The 11,037-nt window shown below is 40.3% G+C and overlaps 1 protein-coding gene and 1 pseudogene across 19 annotated transcripts in view; both read left to right on the top strand.

The window, feature by feature from the left end:
• Positions 1-11,037, top strand: part of Erc2 (ELKS/RAB6-interacting/CAST family member 2) — a 932,060-nt gene that overhangs the window by 381,435 nt on the left and 539,588 nt on the right. The window lies entirely within an intron of this gene.
• Positions 1,675-5,953, top strand: LOC117283606 (annotated as a pseudogene).

Here is an 11,037-nt window from a genome sequence, read left to right on the forward strand (position 1 = left end):
GGCCCCGCCGCGGGCGGCGTTCAGGGCCGCCTCCCGTCTCCCGCCACCGCCTACCTCCATCTGCGGGAGGTCACCCTCGCCCGGCATCACGTCCATCTGCAGGTCGTTGCACTCTTCGTACAGCTCGCAGAGCTCGGCCATCTCCGCCATGGCTGAAACCGCTTGATTTTTTTTTTTAAAAAATATTTTTAATTTCATATGCTGGTTTTACTTAGGACTTTTATTTATACTAACAAAGCGATTATATATACACATATAGCTAGTTTATGTGTTAACATAGAATTTCTTGATAATATATATTAACTTTTTTTTCTGATTTTGAATAGAAGATTTATTGTGGAACTTATTTGTTCCCTGAAAGTTTAAAAATTTTACCCAGTTGCTATTTCCAAAGGCATACGTTACTGTCTATTTAAGTATATACCCCTTTTTGTGGGGGCACAGCTCAAGTTTTCCCCTTAAGTGTGAGAGTAAGAGGATCTGGAGAATTACTTTTCCAATAAGTATTAGTTATATTAATTTTAACTAATTATTAAGACCTAATTATATTTTATTTAGATACCATCTTTTGGTGTAGTGAAAAAAAACTCAAAGGATTAGTTTTAGTCATGGGGAAAAGTTCATTTCTTCTTACAGTAGCCTTGTGGTTCTTTGCATAGTTTTAGAATGAATGTAGAGTATCAGAGGTAGATAAGGTATTTGAAATCCCACTTTTTTTTTAAATGACAAAACTGAAGTTCAGATAAGTTATGTGCTTTGATCAGATCAGGTCAGCGGGAACATAACCTGAGAAAATTGAGACTAGAACCCTAAACTCTTAGGCCTAATGGGGTGGTTCTTTTATTATACCTCACCATCTTTTATAATCCGTGGGAATAGCAACTTAGATGTGAGGACTCCCAAAACGCAGTAAACCTAGAGTCACCATTAGTCTTGAGAGCTTAACCTGTAAATCAGAGATTATTATGCTATGCAGTTCATTTTAAAGAAGGATTAGGAACTTTGGTGAACTGACCTTTATAATAATTAGTGTCTCCGGCTGGTAAGTAGCTGGGACACATTAAAAATTAAGCAAGATAGATAGAGACAGAGACTTATTGATGCGTGTGATTGGGAATTCCAGGATTACATTGGCTTCTGGCATAGCTGGATGAAAGGACTCAAACATTCCCTGTACCTCTTTTATTTTTATTTCACTGTCCTCTTTGTTCCTTTTGTACCTTTTAAAGATATATCTTGGAAGAGGTTGTGGCCATCAGCAGGCCCAGAATCACATCTTCTCACTTCTGCACCTCCAAAAGAATAATCCATCCCTCCATTAGGTGCGGTGGGCATCCTAAGACAACTAAGTTTGGCTGGGCTTAATCACCTGCTCTCCTCTGGTTGGGTCACTTGTGTATTAGGTCACAGTCAGTGAAACACTTCCAGCAACCAAAGTGATTGAAAAGGAATCTTCACTTATATATCCCAAAGAGTCAAATTACTAAATCCTCTTTTTTACTTAATTTGTCATTGTTTCAGTAGTCAGCACAGGAATACTCACTAATATAGTTTGTAACAACAGAAACTTCCAAAGAAAACACTGTAGGATCTTTGCTATTCCCCCGAGTGCTATGTGACATCAGAAGCTTTTTTCTCTCCCTCCTCTCTGCCTTTTCAACATTAAAAAAAATCATGGACGTAATATTTGGGACTATTTTATGTTTCCTCCATTTTGCCTTATCACAAAGTTCAGGAAAGCCCCAGAAACACCCCGAGTAAAAGGTTCCTCCCCCTCTTGGGGGACAAGGACAGAGAAAGTGGAAAATAAATATTTATTAGTTTGTCCATGGCAAACAGTAATAATTTTGGTCCCTTCTGTCCAGTTCTACAACAAGGGGAGATCTGGTATAATTATAGGCAAACATGTCCTTTTTCCTCTTTTGTGGGGCTAGTTTAATTCTGTGTCCCCTGAGCCATCTCCAGACTGAGCTGGGCTTTATTTTCAGTGGGTGCTGCTGATGAATCTTATCCCTAGCAAACAGATCCTTCTCCAGGTCTCCCTTACATTTTCAGTGCTGAAGGGATCCTGCTCTCAAAAGAAATTGGATCCCCACAGAGATTATATTAAGATTTACTACAGCCTAGACGTTCATAAAGAAACTTACAACTTTTCTCTTATTCAGTAAAGAAGGTACTTTGTTACATTCTTTCTATACTAGAAACATAAATTGTAGCATTATTTCTAAACTTATTTGCTAATCTTAAATCATATCTTCTTTTCTGATTTTGAAGTATTTGAAGTGCAAGATCAGCTCATGTCTGATTAACCATGATTGCTTCATGAGTCCAGCAATTATTTTAAACGCTTGCTAAGCATTCACATCTTTTCCTAGGACACCTCCCTCCCCACTTGTAAGGACATCCTCTTGGCTCCTCTTGGAATGGTTTCACGGCTCATCACCTTCCTCAGGACGGCATGCACTGACACCTCTTGTCTGGATTTTAGCCTTTGCTCTCTGACTTCTCTGCCTGCTTGTCCCACTGCCTGTAACATGTGAATCTAGTCCTATGGTATTGTCTCCTGTGCTCAAACACCCTTCGGTGGCTTGCCCTTTCTCCCAGAGCCTTCAGCGTGCCCTCAGCTCAGGCCTGTGTGTTCTCCCTTCACCCTTTGGCTTGCTCCATGACTTGTGACTTTGTCTCTTAGCCTTTGCCTTCTCACTCCGTTCCCCTGGCCTCCTGGCTGTTTGTTCCAGTGTGCCAGGCATGTGCTTGCCTTTGGTTGCTCATACTGCCTGTCCTCTCTGCCTTGGAAGTTTTTCCTTCAGCGTGTCACATTGCTAACTCCTTTGCTTCCTTCAAGTCCTTGCTTACATGTCGTTTTCTCAGTGTGGTCTACTCTGGCCACACTGTTGAAAATTACAGCCCCTCCAACTACCGGATTTGCTTCTCTCTGCTCTATGATGTTTTTATATAATGTATTTATTTACTTCTTTTACTCTCTATTGCCTTTATCCTTCCTTTCCTGCTTCTTCCACTAGAAAGTTATTTTGTTCAGTGATGTTGCTAAAAAAAAAAATGCCTATGAAGAGTTTTAAATAACCGGGTGAAGTTTTGTGGGAATGTATTAACACTGACACAGCTGGGTACTTTAGCTTTGTGTCAGTCTTAGGTCCTAACATGTGCAAAAAAGTTCTAGGGTCCCATATGACGCATTCCTGTCATTTTCAAAGACATGTGGCCCAACAACTCAAGCAATTAAAAAGTAATTTCATTTTCTTGAACTCCCTGAAATATCACCAGCTAAATTAATTACATTTTATCCCAGTTGGGGAGCGCACGGCCTTGTCAAAGCCTCAGCAGTGTCTCAGAAGGAAAATCAGAGGTGAAATGTTTACAGAACTTTGGAGTTTGGCCTCCAGTGTTTTAAAGGAACCTTTTGAGCAGAACCAATTGGAACTGGCCAAAGTTCACGATATAATAATTTAGGCTTGGTGGACGCATCAAAATAAGAATTTTAAAAAATAATTTTTTTAGTACATTTTAGGTATACAGTATAATGACATTCATCATTGGGAATTTGCACCTTTATATCATCCATCTTTCTCTCTCATTGAGTTTATTGGCACATTTTAAGTATACAGTACAGTTACATTCATTACTGGGATCCTGTACCTTTACATGACAGGTCTTGGTTCTCATTTTTTCCCCATTCCCCTGCCCTCCCTTCACCCCTTCCACCCTCCCCTATTTACAAAGACTTTGTTTCCATTTTTTCCTTTTCTCATATTTTTTCTTTTCTCTTATTTCCTTTCCCCTACCCTTCCACTTCCCCTATACCTTTAGCCCCTTCCTTCCGATTTCACATTGGCAGTTACACAGTTTAGATCTTATGTACACTTTCAGTTTTTCACACCAGAGAAACTATTCGGTATTTACACTTGTGTCATATTATATAATCCATCTTGGTTCTAATTTTTTCCCCATTCCCCTGCCCTCCTTTCAATCCCTCCCTCCCTCCCAATCTGCAAAGACTTTGTTTCCATTTTTTCTTTTTCTCATATTAACTCCATTCTCTTCTTTCTTTTCCCCTACCCCTCTTACTTCCCCTTCCTGTTTGTACCTTTTCTTCATTTCACATTATCTATTATACCTTTTAGTCCATATTTACATTTTTAGTTTCTACATTAGAGAAACGATTCGGTATTTACACGTGTGTCCTATTATTTCACTTAAGTGTATTGCCTCAATGTGAATCCATTTAGCTATAAATATCTCTAGTTTCTCATTCTTTATGGCTGAGTAGTACTCCATTTTATATAAAAAAAACACTTTCTTTATCCAGTCTCCCGCTAATGGGCACCTGGGCTGCTTCCAAGTTTTAGCTATCACAAATTGTGCTGCTATGAACATAGGGGCACATATATCACTGAGTTATGATTCTTTTAACTCTTTGGGGAAGATACCCAGCAGGGGAATAGCTGGGTCAGATGGGCTTGCAGTTATAGCTCTTTGAGGTATCTCTGTACTGATTTCCACAATGGCTGCACCTGTTTACGCTCCCACCAGCAGTGGAACAGGGTTCCTCTTTCCCCATAGCCCTGCCGTAAGGGTTTTTAAGATGTTATTTTTTAAGAGATCATTGTAGGAGTTTACAGTTATCAACAGCTTGGTGACAAAGATGGTTTAAATTCTGAAATTCTGAATTCTTTGCTTTCACTCATTAAAGGGCGTCTAGTTTAATCCATCTGTTCACCAATTCATTAATCCATCTGACAAATGCTTATTGATTTTCTCCAGTGCATTCATATCGGCCTAGTCATGTAGCTTAGCTTCCCACCAGCCATTCCTTCCTTCCATCAGCTCTCTCCCTTAAAACTCGATTCTTCTGTATCTTCTCACCTCATCTAAAGGTTTGCGAAAAAGTTTATATCAAAGTCTTGTATTTTGTGGCTCTCTCCCTCCCCTGTCCCCTCTCTCTCCTCTTCGACTTTTTAAAGTATTTTTTAAGGTTATTTCAGCATTTCTCAATTGTGAGACAACTAAATTTTCATTTGGATAAGTTGATGGAGTGTCCCTGGGTTTGACTCATTAGATGCCTGTTTCATTTCCTTTTTTCCCAGCTGTGACCATCAGAGATATCTGCAGCTTTCTGCAACTCCCAGAGAGAGGTTGATAGATACTTGTTGGACTTTAAAGGGATGTTTTTAGGAGCTAGGGATTTAGCTCAGTGGTTCTGGCGCCTGCCTCACAAATAGAAGGACCCAAGTTCGATCCCTGGTAATCCTCCCAAAAGGATGTTTTCAGTATCCAAAAAGCCTTAGTATTCTAAAGACAAAGGAGGAGGACGTTCTCAAATTGCTGTAATAAGAACTCGTTTAGGTGGCACCGAATTTGATTTCCAGATAGAAGAGTATATCTACAAAGGGAAAAGTGGTGGTATCATGAATCTGAAGAGGACTTGGAAGAAGCTTCTACTTGCTGCTAATGCCATTAATGAAAACTCTCCTGGTATCACTGTCATGTCATGCAGGAATATTGGTTATTGGGTTGTATTGAAGTTTGCTGTTGTACTGGATCACTCCTCTTGTTGGACACTTTACTCCTATAACCTTTGCTAACCAGATCCAGACAGCCATCCAGTGGGTCTTCTGGTGCTTTCTTTCAGACCCCAGAGTTGACCAGCCTCTTATGTAGGTATCTCATATTAACTGCTTGCCACTGCTCTGTGGAACAGTTTCTCCTCTGCACTATGTGGTCACTGTACATCTTGTGCAACAACAAGAGTGTTCATTCATTGCATCTGATGTCGATGCTGGTCTGGGAAATTCTGTGTGTGCCTGATGTCATCTCCTATGAGGACCCATTAGAGGTCATGCCTGATTTTTACAGAGATCTTAAAGAGATTGAAAAAGAAGAGCAGGCTGATGCTGAAAAAGCTGTGACAAAGGAGGAATTTCAGGGTGAATAGATTTCCCCAGCCCCATTTCAGTGCTACTCAAACTTAGAACACAGACTGATCTGCTGGCTTAGGAGGTCCCTACTGAAAATGGTCTGCAGCACCCACTGCTTGGCCACTGAATAGGTAGCAATAACCACGGAGTGGCTTAAATTGTACTTCAGACACTTAAGCAAATGAAAATAAGTTTGAAGGATAAGAAATCTATCCATCCATCCATCCATCCACCCTCCCATCTGTCCATCTGCCTGTCTTCTATCTTTCCATGAAGAGCACCTTGGTTGAGAACCACTAGATTAGTCCATTACTTTAGGCTTACAACAAAGAAGAGCCTTGGAGCTGCCTCACAGGTGCACATTCATTCCTTTTGGCCAGAGGAGAGGAGGTTGTGTCTGTTCACAAACAAGTACATCCTTGCTGAATACTCTCTTTCAAGGGCACATCTGATCAGGCCCTTTCCCACTGCCTCAGGAGAAAACTCAGAATCTGTAACACATCTCAGTCCATCTATTTCACCTCCCCATACCCCCATTCCGACCTGTAATTTGAATGCTGAAAGCATAACAAGTTCATTTCAGGCAAGTTCTTTAACCAGTCACACAATCTCCTGCCTCCAAATTTAAGATTTCCTCTATCTCAAATTATTCTCTCCCTGTCCTTGACCTTTTCCCCTTTGGTCTGTCTCAGTATTTCCATCTTCAGGCAGCTCTCCCTAATTGGTCCTAGATGAACTTAGGTGACCCGCTACCTCCCCTAGAACAACAGATAACTAAGCTTTTACTGGTTTGCTCTTGTAATTGTTGGTTTATCCTGCTAGGATATCAATCTAATGGTAAAGATAGGACTATCTCAATTACCATTGCTTATTTCCTCACAGATCAGCATAAGCCAATGGTATTTCATCACTGTTGATTAAAAAAAGTCCAATAAGTTTTTGCAGTAGTGCTAGTGTGCCATTTTGATAAATACCTTTTAAAAAAAAATCAATAAACAGGTTTCGGTTAAAATCCTCCTGAGAACAAAACAAAACAAAACTTTCCAATATCAGTGGGTTCAAGAAGATTTTGGAATTGTAGGTTAAGTCCTTCATATGAATTTCTTCAAGAACAAATTCAGCTTAACTCTTTGTGCTGTATCAAGTTTATGATATCAAAATATCAATAGAAAGGATATATTTATTTTTTCTTATTATGAATACAAAGTAAACTTTTTCTTATCAAAATGTTAGGGCTATTCACAGATACTGTGCTATTCTTATTTTTTTGCCTCCTTTCGCTTAGCATCATGCTCTTAGAGTGATATTCTTTTAAATGGAATGGTCCCGATGTACTTGTCATTTCAATCTCTGCTGTATTTAGCAGAAGATGTAGGAGCTGGAAACCCACAGGTTGAATCAAGTCCACCAGTTTAGTTTTCTAGACTCACAGTGTCCTTTGTCATTGTTTTTTTTTTTCTTGAAAGCAAAAGAAATTGCAAGAAATGAAAAATTCATGGCATTTCACCTAATAATATAGATTTCTAGTTTCTCTTCAGCAAAGTGAAATTCTTTCAAATGCTTGAGTTTTTTTTTGGCAACTGTGGGTGGGGACTGAGGAGTGACTGGTTGCCTCTTGGAGGGAGGGGTCCTCCCAGGCCACCCAGGCCCTTTCGGGCCTTAAGTTACTCCTTCACCTCCCTGGCCTGACCTCTATTACCATTTAATTTGCCACTGCAAACTTTAGGTTTAGTCTTTCTCAGTAGGTAAGGGAGGGAAAGGTTATCCAGTGAATATATGAATAAATTATGAGTGTAAGAACATCCAAGTGCCAAGGATCTGGTAACAGCTATTATTGAAAGTGCCCTATTTTCCTGGATTGAGAGTTTAATTCTGAAAGGAAGCCCAATCAAAATTCACTGTATGCTCCCGATGCAGGTTGCAGGAGATGAGGGGATGGTCTCATGATTCTTGGCCAAGACCTGTTGCTTGTTTTCATGTGCTCCACAGGTCTGAGCACCAGCCCCTTGATGCTTTCCTCTGAGGCTTAGAGCAACCCAATTTCCTCTTGCTGGGTGGAAGATTTCCAGCTTACTACATTTTCTTCTCTAACAAATGACTTCCTCCTCTGTGTTCCTGGGACACTATATTCTAATGGCTTCTCTGGGCCCTTAACCAAGAGATTTGGGAGGCAGAAAATCTAAGTTGTTGAAAGGAGCCCATTTGTGATTTTATAATGTTTTCAAGGTCCCCAGTTTCGAGGCTATTCTGATGGGCAGTTAGGGCTAACTTCTGATTTCTAGTGATGTAAGGTTCTAGGTTAAGTCCTCCACTTCCCTGAGGCCCACTTCTCTGATAACAGGAGAGGTGTTGTTTTCTTACCCTCAGCAATGCAATGCCCTCAGCCTGGCATGTTCTTAAGGCATTCGGTAAGTACCAGTAGGTTTTATTAGGTTGTTGTTGTTGTTGTTACTGCCTTAAAGAGGGACTAGAATGAAGCCTCTTACAAAATGTTATAAATGGGCCAGGGATTTAGCTCAGTGGTTCTGCTGCCTGTCTTGCAAGTGCAAGGTCCCAAGTTCGATCTCTGGTACCCACCCACTCCCAAATGTCGTAAGAGTAGCAAAGAAATAATGAATAATGTGAACAGTCTGTTTTATTACATATTGTTGCATTGCCCAGCTTGTGTATGCTTTGTCTTCACAGTGGCAGGGATAGCTCTTGTAGTGCCTGTTTTCCTGGGGTGTAATGGAAATTGTGGAGATGCAGGCTGGGGGCCCCATGCACACAGTACAGACATAGAGCATACTGCCCACTAAGCCGTGGCCACGTCAGAGCGCGGTTGCTTTTCAGAAGAGGCATCATTCCATGTGATGAAATGGGTCTTTATATTCAGTCTTCAGAGAAAGAGTGGAATTTTATTCATTGTTGTGTGCACCTCCCCTCCTACCTATTTACATTTAAGCCTCTCATTCCTGGGCACGTATTATATACTTACTCTGAGGATGTTTTCAGCATTTTGGGGCAAAAGTTATGCACTACTTTTATAGTTTTTGGTTTATCTATCACTCCCTCTAGAAGGCCACCAGAGGGCAAAAGCGGTATTCATCTCTGCATCCCTATTAAAAATAATAAACATTAGTTGTTGGTGGTGAATGGTTGGATGAAAGGGAATATTTCCGTTTTCTAGGCTGCCATGAAAAATTACCACAAACTAGGTGGCTTAAAATAGTAGAAATTTATTGTCAGTTCTTGGTGCCAGTAATCAGAAATTAAGGTGCTGGTAACATTGCACTCCCTCCAGAGGCTTCGAGAGAGAACCCTCCTAGTCTCTTTTTGAGATCTTTAGTTACATCTGCAAAGACTGTTTTTGGAAATGAGGTCATAATCATAGCTTCTAGAAATTGGGTGAATCTTTTGATGCTTACCATTCAATGTACTGTAGAAACGAAGCAGATCTTTCAAGATTGGAGAGTGCTTAGGAAAAGCCTGTTGTCGGATCAGAAAGCCAGCTGTGTATGCACGCGTACATGTATGTAGCGTGGAATGTTCTGGATCTAGGGATTCAGTGCAAGCCTGCCATTGCTCTCCAACTTGTGTGTCTAGAAGACATCACTGCTTCATGTTACCAAGTTTTTACCAAGTTGGAATGCACATCAGTGTCCTTCTTAACATAGGCTCTGTGAAGTGCTTTCTAGGTGACTGGAGTGGGCCTATGAAGCAGACAGAATTCCTGAGATAATAAATTCGGCAGACTTTTTAAGAGACATGAAGTCTCTTTGAAAGTTTGCCATAAGAGCCCAAGAAATTCAAGCTTACAGGAAGTGGTACATAAATATTTTATCCAGCAAAAATGTATGCTCAGAGAGAGTGTTTTGGGGGATTTAGTGGATGTGATTGCCCATGCTTTTAGTTGTTTGTGTGCTTCCCAGTAGGACTGAAGATGTCTGGTGAGAAGGAGCCTAGGAGGAAAGTAGAGCTGTCCTTCATTTACATGCTCCTTCCAAATGTACAGTAGACATGGAGAGCATGCTGGTTAATGTGACTACTTAAATAACTCAAATTGTGCTTCCTAAAGGGAGATAAAGGCATCTGGCAATATGGTTTCCTTGCCAATATCCTTACTCGTCTTGTCTTTGTGTAAACTTGTTGCATTTTACATGCATCAGAGCGACATGCTCAGCTTGCTGCATTTTGCTTATCTGTCATCAGAAGGTTGTAGTTCTAGACATATTTCCCTGCTCTGGCTCCAACAATATTCCTTTAGATTACTTCTTTCATTTTCTGGGTATTTCTTATGTTTCTGCTAGATAGGATGCTGTCAGCACATTTTCTCCCTCTCTGTAAAACTGGTAATTGTTAAGGGTAGGGCTGTGAATTTCAGGGGTTTTCCAAGGCACTGCTTAGTGTCTCATTGTGACAAGGAGTGCTGCCTGTATCTGCCTTTAGATTGCCCTGAAAATGATTACTGTTTAAATGGGTCAATGCCTAATGACCAAGTTTGCTGATAGGCTATCATACTGCTCAGAAACAACAGTCCTTTAGTTTCTGAATGGTTTAACTGGTCTCAGTATTGTGGAATATGAACTAACAAAGTGAAATCACAGAATGTCACAGTTGTAACTGACCACTAAATTCCACTTCTCATTTTATGTATATAAAGACAGAGCTCCCTATTTTCTGTGGTTACTCTTTGAGCAGCTTAATTGTGATTTCTTTTATAAAATTGTAGGATTTGAATATTAAGTCGGTGCTCAGGAGACAGAGAAAGGTGGAGGGAAGGAGATACAGAGGGAGAGAGAATGAAAATGTTTGCAGCATGAAACAAATTTTGATATTAAAATGTTCCTTGCCGTAATAGCATTATGAGCATGCTAAATATTTTCAGGAGCAATGATGATAAACCCAGAAAAGGATAGCCATTCGTTGTTCCCCTTAGGAGAACAAAGCAAAACAAAGATTATAAGTAGTTTGACTGTAATTTTGTGTCACAGAAGTTCTTGCTTCTGGCTTAATTGGTTTTTATGGTGCTATTTGCTTTTTTCACTTGTGGAGTTCAGTGTCTTTTCTTTCCCCTTTCCCTTTCCCTTTCCCTTTCCCTTTCCCTTTCCCTTTCCCTTTC

This window comes from Fukomys damarensis, unplaced genomic scaffold (assembly GCF_012274545.1).
Source record: "Fukomys damarensis isolate Sample0158 unplaced genomic scaffold, DMR_v1.0_HiC HiC_scaffold_28, whole genome shotgun sequence".
NCBI lineage: Eukaryota > Metazoa > Chordata > Mammalia > Rodentia > Bathyergidae > Fukomys > Fukomys damarensis.